The sequence below is a fragment of the Lithobates pipiens genome, unplaced genomic scaffold, assembly GCF_037356315.1.
Source record: "Lithobates pipiens isolate NorthernLeopardFrog02 unplaced genomic scaffold, aLitPip1_a1.2 Scaffold_30, whole genome shotgun sequence".
Classification (NCBI taxonomy): Eukaryota; Metazoa; Chordata; class Amphibia; order Anura; family Ranidae; genus Lithobates; species Lithobates pipiens.
In genome coordinates this window covers 127112891-127128779 of record NW_027507791.1, presented here as the reverse complement: position 1 = coordinate 127128779, position 15889 = coordinate 127112891, and the positions used below count along the sequence as shown (strand labels likewise).

The following is a 15889-nucleotide window of genomic DNA, read 5'->3' as shown; positions in this document are numbered from 1 at the left end:
TGCCGACACCACCGCCATTAACACAATACTGTGAAACCCCTTGTAGTTATAATAGTATGACCCCGAATGGGGTGGTGGCACAATGTGGACGTGCTTCCCATCTATCGCACCACCGCAGTTAGGAAAGTCCCAACGGGTGGCAAAATGGGATGCCACAGTCTGCCATTCCTGTGGCGATGAAGGAAACTGGGGAGGCAAAGCAGAAAAAACAAAAATAAGTACTTTTGCACATTAAACATTGTACATTACAACACAAACTTTCTTTCCCGCTTCTGCCTAGTCACAGGACACCGATCTTCTGCTCCCTGTCATTGGGAGCAGTGATCAGGGTCATGTCACTGCTAGCCCATCCCCCAGACAGTTAATAAACACTCACCCAGAACACACTTTAAACCATTCCTCGGCTCCCTTGTGCTTAATAACACCTTCACTGCATGTGACATTTTTACAGTAATCCATACAATTTTTTACAGCATTGATCACTGTATTAATGACAATGGTCACAAAAATGTATGGAAATTGGCCAATGTGTCCGCCATAATGTGGCAGTCACCAGAAAAAAAAAAAAAAAACGGTTAGCACCGCCATTATTACTATTTTAAAAAATGGCAAGATTTTACAAATGCCAGCAAAATAGACCATATTTACTAAACGATAGAACTTTTGCACAAAACAATCAATAAACGCTTATTGTGATTCATTTTAACACATTTGTTTACTAAAAGAATACGTATCGGCATCAAATGATGTCCAAAAAAATCAGGGTGATATATTTTTGTGCCTATATTTCTTAGAGCGAAAAGTGAAAAATAATGCATATTTTGAAAAATGCATTTTGGGTTTGTTGGTGGTTAATCACCAAAAATAAAAAAGCAGAGGTGATCAAAGACAACCAAATACAAAATCTATTTGTGCTAATAAAATGAAGATAATTTACTAGGAGGAGCCATGTTACAAGGACGCACAATTGTCAATTCAAACAACGCACTGCCAAATCACCCAAAAAAGTGCTGAAGGTCAGGAAGGGGGAAAATCATTCCAGGGTTGAAGTGGGTTAAAAATACAATATATAACTCAACATTAATTTAAGGACACACAGACTCGTTGGAATTATATTAAGTGTGGGGGGGGGGGGGGGGGATCCAGTTAAAGGACACACAGACCATTTGGGATACTATTAAGGGGGGGGGGGGGGGATTCAGTTAAGGGGACACAGACCATTTGGAATAATCTTTAAATGTTTGGTTTTAGGATAAAGCAATAGAATGGAGCTGACAAAAGACATTTTAAGTGACTAGACTAGGTGGATATGGGCCTACCATAGCATGTTGGTGAGGTTTCATGAAGGCAAATATGCAGGAAAGACAAAAAAGGAGCATTAAAAGATTACAGCATGCATGAGGACAAAGGGGACATTCACAGCATATTGCAATCATGGTAATTAGAGATTGAGGAAAGAAATACAAGGCATTAGCAAACATTAAAGACAATAAAATGTGATGTTAAATGATAAATCTTACCTTAATATAGTCCTCCTGCAGGACCTGTATGATGGCAGAACAGGTCTCTGGGATAATGATCCCCAGAGCCTGGGGGGAGATGCCTGTCGAGAACTTGAGGTCCTGAAGGCTTCTCCCTGTCGCCAAGTAGCGCAACGTGGTGACGAGCCTCTGCTCCGGAGTGATGGCTTGCCGCATGCAGGTATCCTGCCTGCTGATATAAGGGGTCAGCAAAGCCAGCAGACGGTGAAAAACGGGGTCCGTCATCCAGAGATAATTCCTGAAATCATCAGGATTATTCTCCCGGATCTCACGAAGCAAAGGCATGTGCGAGAACTGGTCACGCTGGAGCAACCAATTCTTCGTCCATGAACTCCTCAACACCCCGTCCACGGACTGTTCTTGGGTTGAAGAATGAACTACAACACCAAGCGCAAGCAAAGCACGAACTCGACGACGAGTACGTACACGCAACATGGCTTCAAAACGGTCGGATTGTCAGAACGAATTTAACAGACGTCACTGAAGAACAGCAAGGCCTGTGAAGAGCGAGCTGAAAGTCAGCGAGCGCAGTTAGATCGCACTGCAAAATACAGAGACGAACTGACTACACGCACTAAAAAACAGATACAAACCTCACAAGCACAAACTGAAAAGCAGTGAAAAACGTTCTGAAAAATACGAGTCTGAAAAACGCGAATCGTCTCTCACCAAACTTCTACTAACACGAGATAAACACGAAATTAGCAGAAGGAGCCCAAAGGGTGGCGCACTTGGTATTGAACTTCCGTTTTATAGTCTCGTCGGACCTGGTGTACGTCACCGCGTACCAGACGGGCGGACTTTAGTGGGATCGTGTGTAGGCAAGTCCGTTTCCACGGAACTCTGTCGGAACTCTGTCGGAACTCCGGCGGAACTCCGGCGGAAACTCCTTCGGACTTAAGTCCGCTCGTGTGTACGGGGCTTAAGAGTACCTGAACTTCCTCTGCTACCCTTCTGATCCCAAGTTGAAAGACTGTTCAATTGTCTGAGTTTTGCAAATAAAATCCATTCAAGTGGATCTATTGTCAGTCTCAAGTTACTGGGCCATCTACCATGGGACATCCACTAGACGTGCAACAAGGAGAACGGAGGGTAACGGTAAGCCGAAAAATAACCAGCAGCTCCTTCGGGGGTTAGTGCTACATACAAATAGACGCTCAATCAGAGCCTCTTCAGCTGTTACTACATATCACTCTGTGCACCGGTGGCTGGCTTTGGCAAGGGATCCCTTGTCAGGTATGCTTGGATACTTTTCAACCCTGATTGGCTGTAAGCCAAGACTTGATTTTCTGTGACTATACCTTTCTTCTATTTCTCATATCCTAGATATTCCAGTGTTTTACCAGTGTGTGTGGGGAACATCTTGCTAGTACCCTATACTTCGTTGCCTGTCACTGCTTACAATATGTGAAGGCCAAATTAGGTACGTTTGATCTGTCTGGCATGTATAGAGTTCCCTAGTTTTTATTATCAATTTTTATCATATATCATCTTCCCTCTTTCTTCTCTTTTCTTTATTTCTCTTATTTTTATATATATGTTAAAAATCTTTTTTAGATTTTTATATCATCATATATACTGCCCAAGGGGTGTCCCTTCTTTCCAAACAGCTGCCCTACTGATGTTTTCAGCCGTACTGTTAACTTCTTCACTACACAGTAAGTTTACCTGTGATATACCTTCCATATCATCTTCAGGCTTCTCTATTATCATACATATATTTTGCATTAATTAATGATTTCAGGTTTGTCCCCCTCTTTTCAAGGTTTCCCATTGATAAGGTATTTTTGTGTTAATAGGTATATTCTATTATTATTTAGTGGCTGTTAACATTTATACACATACAGTGCCTTGCAAAAGTATTCGGCCCCCTTGAACTTTTCAACCTTTTGCCACATTTCAGGCTTCAAACATAAAGATATAACATTTTTATTTTTTGTGAAGAATCACCAACAAGTGGGACACAAATTGTGAAGTGGAACGAAATCTATTGGATTTTTGAAACTTTTTTAACTAATAAAAAAATGAAAAGTGGGGCGTGCAAAATTATTCGGCCCCCTTGCGTTAATACTTTGTAGAGCCACCTTTTGCTGCGATTACAGCTGCAAGTCACTTGGGGTATGTCTCTATCAGTTTTTCACATCGAGAGACTGAAATTCTTGCCCATTCTTCCTTGCAAAACAGCTTGAGCTCAGTGAGGTTGGATGGAGAGCATTTGTGAACAGCAGTTTCCAGCTCTTTCCACAGATTCTCGATTGGATTCAGGTCTGGACTTTGACTTGGCCATTCTAACACCTGGATATGTTTATTTTTGAACCATTCCTTTGTAGATTTTGCTGTATGTTTGGGATCATTGTCTTGTTGGTAGATAAATCTCCGTCCCAGTTTCAGGTCTTTTGCAGACTCCAACAGGTTTTCATCCAGAATGGTCCTGTATTTGGCTGCATCCATCTTCCCCTCAATTTTAACCATCTTCCCTGTCCCTGCTGAAGAAAAGCAGGCCCAAACCATGATGCTGCCACCACCATGTTTGACAGTGGGGATGGTGTGTTGCTTTTACGCCAAACATATAGTTTTGCATTGTGAGCAAAAAGTTTGATTTTGGTTTCATCTGACCAGAGCACCTTCTTCCACATGTTTGGTGTGTCTCCCAGGTGGCTTGTGGCAAACTTTTGATGAGACTTTTTATGGATATCTTTGAGAAATGGCTTTCTTCTTGCCACTCTTCCATAAAGGCCAGATTTGTGCAGTGTACGACTGATTGTTGTCCTATGGACAGACTCTCCCACCTCAGCTGTAGTTCTCTGCAGTTCATCCAGAGTGATCATGGGCCTCTTGGCTGCATCTCTGATCAGTCTTCTCCTTGTCTGAGCTGAAAGTTTAGAGGGACGGCCAGGTCTTGGTAGATTTGCAGTGGTCTGATATTCCTTCCATTTCAAAATGATCGCTTGCACAGTGCTCCTTGGGATGTTTAAAGCTTGGGAAATCTTTTTGTATCCAAATCCGGCTTTAAACTTCTCCACAACAGTATTACGGACCTGCCTGGTGTGTTCCTTGGTCTTCATGATGCTCTCTGCGCTTTCAACAGAATCCTGAGACTATCACAGAGCAGGTGCATTTATACAGAGACTTGATTACACACAGGTGGATTCTATTTATCACCATCAGTCATTTAGGACAACATTGGATTATTCAGAGATCATCGCTGAACTTCTGGAGTGAGTTTGCTGCACTGAAAGTAAAGTGGCCGAATAATTTTGCACGCATCACTTTTCCGTTTTTTATTCGCTAAAAAAGTTTAAAATATTGAATAGATTTCGTTCCACTTCACAATTGTGTCCCACTTGTTGGTGATTCTTCACAAAAAATAAAAATGTTATATCTTTATGTTTGAAGCCTGAAATGTGGCAAAAGGTTGAAAAGTTCAAGGGGGCTGAATACTTTCGCAAGGCACTGTAATATTACAATATTATTCTGGTATATACGCACCCATAGTTGTTGGTTTGCCTACGCCACCATCACTCAGTACTTACTATATGACCACTTTGGAGCTAGTTAATTGGAATGTCATTATATGTTATGTCCAATCAGGACTTATGTATATGTTTAAAGATTGATGTTATCTGTATGTTTCTATTTTTTACGCATAATAGTTTGCTCAAAGCTCCTGAAGAAGCGCGTGTCGTGTAACGTGTAGAGCAAGAGCAAGTTATGACATCATTCTACATCATAACCAACACTCCAGAATATATTACACTATAGATATCCTTCTTCATTCTGTGTATGCAGGAGGTCAATGCTAGAGATGTCTATGCTATGTACAAACTATTAGTGTCAATTTTAAACTTTATTGACATCATTGTTGTTTTTATTTTTTTATATATATAATAAAGATATCATATTTTACCAATCTGCGTATTGTTATGCCTAAAAAGTCTAAAGCTCCATTCTTGTATATTCTCGAAATGTAGAGGTTGCCTTAATTAAAAAGTAAAGGGATGACATAGCCATGGGCAAGAATTGAGAAAAATTTGAAGGGAACGAACGAACATACTAAAATCTAAATAATAAGAAGACTCGGGAAAAAAAATAAAACAGAAAGAAGAAAAAAAAAGGGGGGGGGGAAGGGTTAGAGAGTAACAGGAGTAGGGGAGTAGGGGAGATGGGGAGAGAATGAAAAGTGGGAGGGAGGCATAGACGAAAACCCAGGCCATATGTTTAGTGCATGCAAACACGTTTAAAAAAAAAATGATTAAAGATTCACGCTATGAATCACACAGGATCGTGATTCGTATGCAATCCAGGTGCAATGCGATTTCAGCCCATTCATTTGACAGGGTTCCCATAAGGGGTGGTAAAGTAGCAAAGTAGCTTTTTACATTCTCAGCAGTGCTCTCCTTCTTTTTCAATGCAAAGAGCAAAGACTTTTTACTTTCCTTCCATACAGTTTCCTTTTTTATATTCCTTGTCTAGCAGAGGGCAGTGCTTCTCAGAAAAGCCTGGGAAAGGCTTACTAGCAGAGTCAACCTTTACCTCTCTGGCGCCACCACTTCTGTTGGGCTGCATCAATTAAATAGTGCAGTTCACACAGTAGAAAATATGTTTAACCAAGAAAATGTTAAACACAACCAGCACAGTAATACCTCTGTAGGCACCTGCTTACAAGCTGAACACTTTCCAGTTTCCACCAGATATCGTTATGTCACAGGACAACTGCACAGTTCATAGCTTCCTCCAGGTACTCTTTGGCTGCACAAGGTAGGTACTGACTCTCAGCTTCCCTCCTTCGGTGAGGCAGAGTTTAACACACACAATGCCAAAGGGCATCTATACACTTTCCAGCTTCCATTAGGCACTCTTGAGTGAGCTCTCCAGACCAGATCCTCAGGCAAAGTTCCTCAATATCCTTTATTCTCCTTTAGGACTTTAATGCAGCCAAAATTGTATACCACACCAAGAATTATATAAAAATAAATCATAATAACTTTATTTGTACAAAACCAAAACAAAAAAATGGCACATCATTCAATATGCATCAGCTCTGGTATAAAATCAACCAGAGTATTTGCCCTGGTGACACTCCTTATATATTACTGGCAGGTCAACATTAGAATTTCTCCAAAAATACATCATACTCTGAAGGCCCCAATGCATTTAGACTGAGGCGATTTACAAGCGTTTTTGCAATAAAAATAGCACCTGTAAAGAGCCTCTCCTGTCACTCCAGTCTGAAAGCCCTAGTGCTTTCAGACTGGAATGGTGCACTTGCAGAACGTTAAAAAAAATCTCTGCAAGCAGCATCTTTGGGGCACTTTATGAGTGGTGTATGCCCAGCTCCTAAAGTGCCCCTACTCATTGAGATCAATGGGCAACGCCACAGAAGCGGCTGCAAATCACTTCAGCAGCAGCACTTTGTGGGTGCTATTAACCCCTTCATCGGCCACTAGTGGGAATTACAAGCTCCTGGATAGCGGCCGAAAAATAGCGGCACTTTACTGCTGACATCCCCCCACACCACCCCAGTGTGAAAGTGCCCTAAGGGACAAAATAGGTAGTATATAATTTTTTAGAAATGTATGCAATTAGACAGTTATAAAGGATCAATTAAAAAACAAAAATTACAGCGCTAAATAATGTGAGATACTAGTGACAATACACACCAGACAAAAAATTTGTGATATAAAATGTGTGAGAATAAACTCACTGAAAACAGTGAGCCACAACAATAGTAGTGAAACTAATAAATATTGATAAAAAGCAAATGAATATCAAATCCAAAATGTATAGCATTAAATTATAAAAAATAATCTGTGCAGTTCATAAAAAATCGCAGAGAATGTGAAAATGCTATGCACATAAAAAAATCCTCATGAGAGGTCAAGACACTACAACATGAATGAATCAGTCCGTCATGTAACCCCATCCAATTCTTATACAGGGGACTTCAAATATATGCGGTAGTATGGAAATGTGAACCTTCACATCCAAATTCCAACAATAGCAAACTTCTAAGAAGATAGCAGGTGCACTTATCATAGAACAATAATGGGTACTCTTACCCTAAGGTGTGCACCCACACACCGTAATGGTGAGTCAATCGTGCATCAAAGTGAATACACCGCGAATGGTCCTCCAAAAGGAACAATCAAACTCCCGGCTCTCGATCTAGATATCCAATGCAGGTTGTCTGTGTCTCGAACTCCCCGAAAGTGCAATCATGAAGGTAGGTATAATGAGCAAAAATAGAAAAGATGCCTCCACATAGAGTAGATCACTCCAGTACAAAAAAAATATTTAAAAATTTTAAATTATAAAAAACATAATTCATGAAGGTACAAGCCATCAAGAGAAATTATGCATAGGCAGAATAATAGATAAAAAGCGTGGTATATCTGGCTGACAGGCTATGTACCTGACATGTTTCGCACCATAGTGCATCAACTGGGGCATGGGTGCATCGACTGGGGATAAAGAATCAATTATATAGTTAAAAAATCCAATGTATACAACAATACTTACAGAAAAGGTTTCACAGTGAACACAAGAGCCTACTTACATTAACCACCAATCAGGGGCGTTTTCTCTGGGGCACACAACCACACTGGTGAGCCAACAACAGTAATGGAGGAAACACCAATGAGGATGGATGTTATTCCAACTATATAGCAAGAAGTAAAAAAATCTAATAATCGTAATATGGGAGATGAGCTAAAAATAAACAAAATATTTAAACTACTAACTATTATAATGTGGTCAGCAAAAAGGATGAAACACTTTCATGAATGCATTCATGGAAGCCCAAGTATTATAAAAAGATATTTGCAGAGTCCATTAAACAAGGGAACCTAATAGCGTTTTTTCTTTCATTGTTAGGGAGGGAGAATTATTAAAAATCATGGTGGCACTTATAGGAAAAATATGTTAAGATTTTTGGAAAATTAGACAGTGACAAATGTATTCCCAATGCATATTGTGGTATGGTATAGCATTTCCAGCCATCATAACTACCGTAATTCAGCCAACAGCAGCTGCAGGGGAGAACGCTCTCAACAAGGGCTGGTAATGCCTGGGAAGGGTGACACCACCCATAGGCTCCTAAGGCCCATCCATTGTCAATGTTCCCTCCTCTCCCCTGCAGCTGACACTGGCTGACACAGGGAAGTCGGATCGCATGACCAGACCAGTGTGGCCTGAAAATAGAAAAAATATTAATGGTTAGGAATAGTATAAAGGCATGTGATAGATTGATTACAATTTTGTTTTACATTCTAAAATGTTTGTAAGAATAAACGCCTTTTAAATATTACCATTTATTTCAAATCTTTATTTTACAAATGAAGACAAAATACACAGTGTACCTATGATGCAGGATTTACAGAGCAATATGTAAAGAGAGAGCAAAGTGTAAAGTCTTTGCTTTCATACTCATGATGTCTCCCCTGAACAGTACAGGGAGGGCGAGGGTCATTCCTTTGACTCATTCACTTGTATGTGTAAGTATGAGCTTAATGTACTGAGATCTGTAAACAACCATTTCAGTAAAGCAGCTAAGACTTGTGAACATGTGACAATAAGCCACTGCCTGGAAATGTATTTTACATATTTGTAAGCAATATGGTGTATATGATCGCATCACACACCTTGATTCCAGGAAGCAGCCCACCTAAACCCCCAGGACCATTGGATATTTGATAAGTGCTTATACATTTTAACATTGTGAGTAACTAGTAATTTGTATTACACTTCATCCTGTGGTTTTACACTATGTGGTTCTTTTGGCTCTTTTTTTCAGTGTACGGTGGAGCTGTGGATGTTGGAGGATGTTTTGCCAATGGAATAGCTGGACCCAGAGGTGGTTCATAATATTCTATGTGGGACTTTACAGACACAGATGTGTTTTTTTGACTCTTTTGATTGAGAGAGCCAATTTCTTCTGGTAAGCGTTTGAATGAGAACGTAGTGGTAGGTCACTGTGGTGATGCATTATATGAAGAATTACTGCAATTTGTGGATGAAGATTGTTTTTTTTCTTCTATCACTTTGGGATTCACATTATCTCTATATTATATAGACTCACTTATATTGTATGATTTGTTTTTGGTGTTGGATATTTATTGATTCTGCGCAGAACTTTTGTTTGTATCCTTGATACAATGAGCTACCATATAGTCATGTATTATACATCTCATGTGAGGAATAACCTAAGTTGTGTCCTGTGATATATATATATAGGATGTTTTAGAAAATCTGACCCTTTAAATCTGTATTTGAGCCTGATACACATACCGTGCCTTGCGAAAGTATTCAGCCCCCTTGAACTTTTCAACCTTTTGCCACATTTCAGGTTTCAAACATAAAGATATAAAATTTTTATTTTTTGTGAAGAATCACCAACAAGTGGGACACAATTGTTAAGTGGAACGAAATCTATTGGATTTTTGAAACTTTTTTAACTAATAAAAAAATGAAAAGTGGGGCGTGCAAAATTATTCGGTCCCCTTGCGTTAATACTTTGTAGAGCCGCCTTTTGCTGCAATTACAGCTGCAAGTCGCTTGGGGTATGTCTCTATCAGTTTTGCACATCGGGAGACTGAAATTCTTGCCCATTCTTCCTTGCAAAACAGCTCGAGCTCAGTGAGGTTGGATGGAGAGCGTTTGTGAACAGCAGTTTCCAACTCTTTCCACAGATTCTCGATGGATTCAGGTCTGGACTTTGACTTGGCCATTCTAACACCTGGATACGTTTATTTGTGAACCATTCCTTTGTAGATTTTGCTGTATGTTTGGGATCATTGTCTTGTTGGAAGATAAATCACCATCCCAGTTTCAGGTCTTTTGCAGACTCCAACAGGTTTTCATCCAGAATGGTCCTGTATTTGGCTGCATCCATCTTCCCCTCAATTTTAACCATCTTCCCTGTCCCTGCTGAAGAAAAGCAGGCCCAAACCATGATGCTGCCACCACCATGTTTGACAGTGGGGATGGTGTGTTGAGGGTGATGAGCTGTGTTGCTTTTACGCCAAACATATCGTTTTGCACTGTGGGCAAAAAGTTCGATTTTGGTTTCATCTGACCAGAGCACCTTCTTCCACATGTTTGGTGTGTCTCCCAGGTGGCTTGTGGCAAACTTTAGACGAGACTTTTTATGGATATTTTTGAGAAATGGCTTTCTTCTTGCCACTCTTCCATAAAGGCCAGATTTGTGCAGTGCACTCAGTTTAGAAATGGTGTGTAAAATGTACATAGTTACATAGTAGGTGAGGTTGAAAAAAAGACACAAGTCCATCAAGTCCAACTTATGTGTGTGATTATATGTCAGTATTACATTGTATATCCCTGTATGTTGCAGTCGTTCAGGTGCTTATCTAATAGTTTCTTGAAACTATCAATGCCCCCCGCTGAAACCACCGCCTGTGGAAGGGAATTCCACATTCTTGTCGCTCTTACAGTAAAGAAAACTCTACGTAGTTTAAGGTTAAACCTTTTTTCTTCTAATTTTAATGAGTGGCCACAAGTCTTTTTAAACTCCCTTTTGCGAAAAAGTTTTATCCCCATTGTGGGGTCACCAGTATGGTATTTGTATATTGAAATGATATCCCCTCTCAAGCGTCTCTTCTCCAGAGAGAATAAGTTCAGTGCTTGCAGCCTTTCCTTATAACTAATATCCTCCAGAACCTTTATCAGCTTTGTTGCCCTTCATTGTACTCGCTCAATTTCCAGTACATCCTTAAGCCGCGTACACACGGGCGGACTGTCTGGCCAACTTAGTCCGTCGAAACACATTTCAGCGGACAGTCCGCTCGTGTGTGGGCTTCAGCGGACTTTTTCAGTGTGCAGTCTGGCGGACTAAGTATTTCGGAATTTCCGTAATATTGTCCGTCGTACTTTGGTTTCAGTGGACAATCCGCTCGTGAGTAGGCTAGTTCGACGGACTAAGTATGGCGCATGCTCAGAAAGGATTTACACGGCGAAAGATTGCATTGCTGTGTATTGGACTTCCTATTTCTAGTCCCGTCGTACGTGCTGTACACGTCATCGCGCAAACTTTCGACGGACTGTTTGTGCATCCGTGTGTGGTCAAGTCCGTTCATTCGAAAGTAGGACGGACTGTCTGTCCGATTGTCTGACGGACTAAGTTGGCCATACAGTCCGCCCGTGTGTACGCGGCTTTACTGAGGACTGGTGCCCAGAACTGGACAGCATATTCCAGGTGTGGCCGGACCAAAGTCTTGTAGAGCAAGAGAATTATCGTTTTATCTCTGGAGTTTTAATGCATGCCAAAATTCTGTTTGCTTTGTTAGCAGCAGCTTGGTATTGCATACCATTGCTGAGCCTATCATCTACTAGGACCTCCAGGTCCTTTTCCATCCTAGATTCCCCCAGAGGTTCTCCCCGAGGTATATAGATTGCATTCCTATTTTTGCCACCCAAATGCATTATTTTACATTTTTCTACATTGAACCTCATTTGCCATGTAGTTGCCCACCCCATTAATTTGTTCAGATCTTTTTGCAAGGTTAACACATCCTGCGGAAAATGTATTGCCCTGCTTAGCTTAGTATCGTCCGCAAATACAGAGATTGAACTGTTTACACCATTCTCCAGGTTGTTTATGAACAAATTAAATAGGATTGGTCCCAGCACAGAACCCTGGGGGACACCACTACCCACCCCTAACCATTCTGAGTAATCCTCATTTATCACCACCCTCTGAACTCGCCCTTGTAGCCAGTTTTCAATCCATGTACTTACCCTAAGGTCCATGCCAACTGACCTTATTTTGTACAGTAAACGTTTATGGGGAACTGTGTCATATGTTTTTGCAAAATCCAGATACACCACGACTATGGGCCTTCCTTTATCTAGCTGGCAACTCACATCCTCATAGAAGGTTAGTCGATTGGTTTAGCAAGAACGATTCTTCATGAATCCATGCTGATTACTGCTAATGATACTGTTCTCATTACTAAAATCTTGTATATAGTCCCTTATCATCCCCTCTAAGAGTTTACATACTTATAATGTTAGGCTAACTAGTCTGTAATTCCCAGGGATGTATTTTGGGCCCTTTTTAAATATTGGTGCTACATTGGCTTTTCTCCAATCAGCTGGTACCATTCCAGTCAGTAGACTGTCAGTAAAAATTAGGAACAATGGTCTGGCAATTACTTGACTGAGTTCCCTAAGTACCCTCGGGCACAAGCCATCTAGTCCCGGTGATTTATTAATGTTAAGTTTCCCAAGTCTAATTTTAATTCTGTCCTCTGTTAACCATGGAGGTGCTTCCTGTGTTGTGTCTTGAGGATAAACACTGCAGTTTTGGTTACTGAAGCCACCCGATTCCCTCGTGAAGACTGAGGAGAAGAATAAATTCAATACCTTTGCCATCTCCCCATCCTTTGTAACCAGATGTCCTTCCTCATTCTTTAATGGGCTAATATGGTCTGTCCTCCCTTTTTTACTATTTACATACTAAAGAATTTCTTGGGATTTTTTTTTTGCTCTCCTCCGCTATGTGTCTTTCATGGTCTATCTTAACCGTTCTTATTGCACCCTTAAATTTCTTGTTGCATTCTTTATAAAGTCTGAATGCTGATGACGATCCCTCAACCCTGTATTTTTTGAAGGCCTTCTCCTTAGCTTTTATATGCATTTTTACATTGGGGTTAAGCCATCCAGGACTTTTGTTCGCTCTTTTAAATTTATTACCCAATGGGATGCATTTTCTAATGCCCTTATTTAATATTCTCTTAAAGCAAACCCATCTCTCTTCCGCGTTCTTTATTCCTAAGATTTTAACCCAATTTATGCCATCTAGTAAGGTTTGTAGTTTAGGGAAGTTGGCTCTTTTGAAATTCAGTGTTTTTGCATTCCCCTTATGTGACCTGCGGTCACTGCTCCGTAAGTTGCCCCGTATTTCCACATCCGTGATCAGGTCTGTATTGTTGGTAATCAGTAGATCCAGGAACGCTTTACTTCTAGTTGGTGCGTCTACCATCTGACCCATAAAATCGTCCTGCAAGACATTTAAGAACTGGCGAGCCTTAGATGAATGTGCGGTTACCTCCACCCAGTCTATGTCTGGATCATTAAAATCCCCCATTATGATAACACTTTCCATACTTGCTGCTAATCCAAATTGTGATAGCAGATCAGTCTCCCCTTCCTCCCTCAGGTTAGGGGGCCTATAGCATACTCCCAGTATTATTTTCCCCTTAGCTTCATCCCTTTGGAGCTCTACCTCCTCCCTAGCTCCCTTAGTGATGTCATCTCTCACATTCACTTGTACATTATTCTTGATATATATAGGCATACCCCTCCCCCTTTTTACCCTCTCTATCCTTGCGATAAAGGGTATACCCTTGAATGTTTACCAGCCAATCATGAGAGCTGTTGAGTCAAGTCTCTGAAATTCTCACAAAATCCAAATCCTCCTCGTACAATAGTATCTCTCACTCATCTTGTCCACCAGGCTCCTGGCATTGGTGAACATGTCATGTAGTTCAGACCGGTCGCATATTATCCTCTTATTGGGTGTTCCGAGATTACAACTAGGACTTGCTACTATACTTACCTTGGGCTTATGTGCTTTGGTCAACCTACCACTAATGCCCCCAATACCACCCTCTGGAATATGTTCCGCGCTGACTATCTCTACCTCTGCACCCTCCCCCCATCGCCCAGTTTAAAACATATCCCGAACACTCCCAAGCCCATTCCCACTGATCGTTAGTGGGATTAAATCAGTGTTCATTTTCACCTGCAGTGACTAGAGATATGGCCAGTGAGCAGCTTTATCTAATATTTAACATAAATGAGAGTAAAAAATTCTGCCAAATAAGTGTGAATGCGCAATTATACAGTAAAATCATATAAATAAAACAAACAAATGTTATATTATATCAAGCATTATAAAATACACATGGATATTTCTATCCCTGTTTTAGTGTTTGGATGACTGGTGGTGCCAAGATTTGTTTAATGTTTATTCCCTTGTTTTTCCTGTAATCTTTGATTTAGCATTGAAGCCATCTGTTATTTATATGGAAAAGCCAAGATTTTCCTATACAACACTTTTTGCTGCAGACAAAACATACAAGTGAGCCGGAGGGCTGTTTTCAGTATCTATTTTTTCTAATCTGAAGACAGCATCCTATATTTAACACAAAAAAAAGCAAACGAGCATGTTTTATTCCTTAGGGCTGTTTTAACACTATATTAAGCAACAAACAAAAACTATGCTATTTTTTGTTCCTTATCAGAGGATCATATAAAGCTGTTGTAGCCACGTAACCACAAATATACAGGAATTTTCATAAAATTCACTTGAAGCATTTTATTTTCTTGACAACTTCATGGCAGCATGTCCCTGGATCGAAAAACTGCCCTCACTCCTTACAGGACCACTACATACTGTAGATCTTTTCTGTCTCACTTGTTCTGGTATACTTTCATTTAAACTGGCCATACACTATTACATTTTCAAAGGGACGTTCGTACATAACTTCATATGAAGATGTATGAAATTTTTCAGGACACTGACTTGATGAATGTCGTTCAAAAATTGGTTCGTTAAAATTGAATTTGCCTTTAACATTTGATTTTGGAATGAATGTAATTTCCTGAACAAAAACCACACAGACTGTAAGAAACGTGTTTGTCAGAGAAAGGTTTTCTACCCTTCTCCTTAGAACTATGGTCGAAATTGAATGTCGATTTGACCCCACTAATGATTAAAAAATCAAATAAATGTTCTTAAAACGAAAAATTTCAAACAAAATTCTAATAGTGTAAGGCCAGCTTAGGTCTCAACATTAACCACTTGCCGACTGCGCTATAGCCAAATGACAGGACAACTAGTTCTGGTAGGCTGTCATATGACGGCCTCCTGGGATCACGCCTGCTGCAGGACGCAGGCGTCGCTTTCTGTGATCACTGATTGAGGTAAAGAGCCAATCAGCGGCTCCTTACCACGTGATCAGCTGTGTCCAAACACAGCTGATCACGAATATAAATAGAAGCCGGTTATTAACCCTTCTTTCCTCATGCTGACAGCATGAGGAGAGAAGAAGAGAGCTGATAACCAGTTTCTCTAAAAGGGACATGTACACTGAAATCAGGGCACTGATTATTAGTGTCCCGATTATCAGTGCAGTCCAAACAGTGCCCACCAGTGCTGCCAATCTGTGCCCACTAGTGCTCCTAATCTGTGCCCACCAGTGCTGACAATAAGTGCCCACCAGTGCTGACAATAAGTGCCCATCAGTGCTGCCAGTCAATGCCCATCAGTGCCTCCTCATAATTTAATTACTTTTTATTGAAAAAGATTTTTTTACATAAAACGTGAT

The 15889-nt window shown here is 40.5% G+C and overlaps 1 long non-coding RNA gene across 1 annotated transcript in view; it reads left to right on the top strand.

Moving 5' to 3' along the window:
- Window positions 1-15889, top strand: part of LOC143942122 (uncharacterized) — a 46878-nt gene that overhangs the window by 21110 nt on the left and 9879 nt on the right. Inside the window, exon 2 of the long non-coding RNA XR_013264699.1 lies at window positions 9334-9477. This is a non-coding gene — a long non-coding RNA (uncharacterized LOC143942122). The remainder of the gene's footprint in view (window positions 1-9333; window positions 9478-15889) is intronic.